Genomic DNA, 3,269 nt, shown 5'->3' with positions numbered 1-3,269 from the left:
TTTTTCAGAGCTTTCCAACGACGTATCACACATGGGGGGTCACTATTTAAGATTTAAAAGTTGGGGTGGCTGGGGCGCAGTGGGTTGGAGGGGGTGCGTTGCCAACTATGTCATTGTGATTCCCCCTCCGAATTGCCGAAACGGATTTTGATTTTTTTTAATATCTCGTTTATTTACTAAGATAGGGGGGTGGTAAGTTTTCAAATTGTCACCCTGTATGTTTTAACAAGAACAATTTTCTTTCTTTTATGAAATGGTCACAAACAGATCTTAATTCTCGCATTAATTACAAAACTAATGATAACATTAAACAGTGGAACGAGTTTATAACAAATACATCCGTCGATTTAATAAATCTCAGCATATTTCATTTAAATATTCGTTCACTAAAAAAGTACTGGGAACAATTACAAGTCATCCTGCTATCCAGTAATTTCGATATAGTATTTTTGTCAGAAGTAAATATAACTGAAGATGAAGTAAATAATTATCGCATACCAAATTGCAACATAGAATATAAAATAAGAATCGGAAGGAGTGGTGGAGGGTTGTTTATATTATACAAAAATGATCTTCAAATTAAAGTTATTCCAACTAACGTAAACTGTAGTGAATGTATGCAGAATATTTTCACACACGCATTATCGAAAACACAAATACATACAATATTCGTATATCGCCCCCCTGACAAAAACATAAATGACTTCATCGCGGAGCTCGACGGCATATTAGAAAAAGCTAGACTTACTGAAGTAATAATGTTGGGGGATATAAATCTTAACCTGCTATTATTTGTATTCAAAAGGCTTAATTGGTACTATTCAATCGGTAACCAGAGAAGAAGTTCGCGAGGAGGTAGTCACTCAGTCATTGATTGATCACATCTATATTCGAACGCAAAGCAGTATAGTATACTCTTCAGTAGTACAACACAAAATATCTGATCATTACCCAATATGCGCATCACTTCAGATTAATAAAAATCATAATACCTCTACAAAAATGACAACTGCGTATGATAGAAGAAAAATAAATAAATACATACAAAATAAAAACTGGCAGGCAGAAGAAGATGAAGACGTCAACCAATTTTTGACAAATATAATCACAGGCATGCACGAAATTTACAATAAGTCAAATGCTAATCAACTACGAAACAAATATAATACCAGAAAGAGAAACCGAGACAAGGAGTGGATAACAGAAGAACTTTTCAACAAAATCAAAGAGCGCGATCGATTATTTAGACGCTGAAAATCGAGTCCAACAAATGATAACTTCCGAAACATATATAGACTTTTCCGTAATAAACTAAATAGTGAAATTATGAAAAGGAAACAGACATATTATCAGAATAGAATTGAAAGCATGTCGACAGATCACCAAGCAGTATGGAAACAAATCAACACCATGCTATACAGATCCACAAAGAAAAGCATTGACACTCATAATAATAATAATAATAATAATGTATTTCTGTCAGTAGATCACAAACAATGATATAGACAACGTCAAAGGTTTACAAACAAGATAGATAATATAAGATAAACACAAACAAATAAGGTACCTATAATAGTTGCATGGACTATGCCGATCTCATGTACATTTCGTTGAGGCTATAATAAGCTCTCCCCGTTAGATATTGTTTTAATCTTTTTTTAAATAAAGATGGCGTCTTGGCCATGTGGATGTTGGGAGGCAATTCATTGAAGATCAGAAAAATAATCTAACATGCGCAGAGTTATAATTACAATTCCCCTTTACAGTTTTCCTATTTATGGTCTTCACGAGAAATTCAACGCTAACGAGATATCAAGTTTCGCTGACAAAACTCTTTTGTGAAATTACCCCTAATTTATATGCAAACATGACAACAAGTATACGCGTTTTACAATTTATTTACACAAATTACCTTAATGACCCATGAGTTTGGAGGATTTTCCTGCCTTGAACTTGGAACAAACCACTTCATATAAGAAACTATCTTTTCTATCAAATCCAGTCTCTAAATCTGGATTCATAAATGGATAAAAATACTTGCAATACAAACTGCTTTAAATGTTTGCGCAGAGTGATATGTTAAGACGAAAACAGATGAATTACGTACATTTTTTTTCAGCCACTCTCTTCTTCACTTGTTGACTCTAGAAAATAATTGCTGCTCGCCTTTATTAGCGCATAAATTTTCTGCGGACAGACCAACTTTTAGGAAACGTAGTCTTCTGCGACTCCCGATATACCAATTCTAAGGCATGAATAGGCTTCGACTTAAATTTTGGTGAAAAAGTTCACAAGGAAAATTTAAAATTTCCTTGATAATTTTCACATTCCACAATATAATTTACTATAATTTTTGTTTCAAAAAACCAACTTTAATTTAACATAACTAAAAACGTTCAATAAACACCTGTTTCCTTCTGCAGAAGACGGACTGTGATGCAAAAAAAGCGGCTGAAGACGGTTTCTCCTTACATGCCTATGCCGAAATGGAAAAAAACAGCACCAGGCCCAGATGAGATCTGCTAAAGAAATGCTTGAATAACCTCACACCTGGAAACTAACGGACATAACACTATTTAATGATGTGGCCATCAAAGTACTTACCAACGAATTGGAAAGAGGCTATCTTACCAAGCAGGCTTTAGAAAGTTTCGATCGACCACCGTTCATCTGCTTTTTCTTGAAACTGCAATACAGGAGGCTTTTCCATAGCGAGAACATTTAGTAGCCGTATTCTTCGATATAAAGGGAGCGTATGACATGACGTGGAGATACAAAATATTAGAAAAGATGCACCAACTAAACCTCAGAGGAAACTTGGTATCAGACAGACGTTTCCGAGTGAGGATAGGTAACACAGTATCTGAAGCAAGGATGCTTGAAAATGGAGTTCCTCAGGTTTCTACCCTTAGCTGCACTTTATTTGCCCTGGCAATAAATGACATAGCTATAAATGTACCAAATTCTATATCGAAATGTATGTATGTAGACGATATTGCTATTTTCTGTGCTGGAAAGACAATTGGTGAAATAACTAGGAAGCTCCAGCCTGCGATCAACCAAATTCTCGAAAATGGAAAAAATATGGGGATGGTATTTTCTGAGGAAAAAACGCAGTGTGTCCACTTTTGTAGATTAAGAACTCCGCATTATGGTCCTCTCTTATATCTAAATGATAAACCCATCAGATGTTCTGAAAACGCAAAGTTCCTTGGCTTGATGTTCGATCAAACTCTAACATAGCGTGCACACATAGAACACTTGAAACT

This window comes from Photinus pyralis, unplaced genomic scaffold (assembly GCF_008802855.1).
Source record: "Photinus pyralis isolate 1611_PpyrPB1 unplaced genomic scaffold, Ppyr1.3 Ppyr1.4_LG6, whole genome shotgun sequence".
Classification (NCBI taxonomy): domain Eukaryota; kingdom Metazoa; phylum Arthropoda; class Insecta; order Coleoptera; family Lampyridae; genus Photinus; species Photinus pyralis.
The sequence above is the reverse complement of the archived record's forward strand: the minus strand, read 5'-3'. Positions refer to the sequence as shown.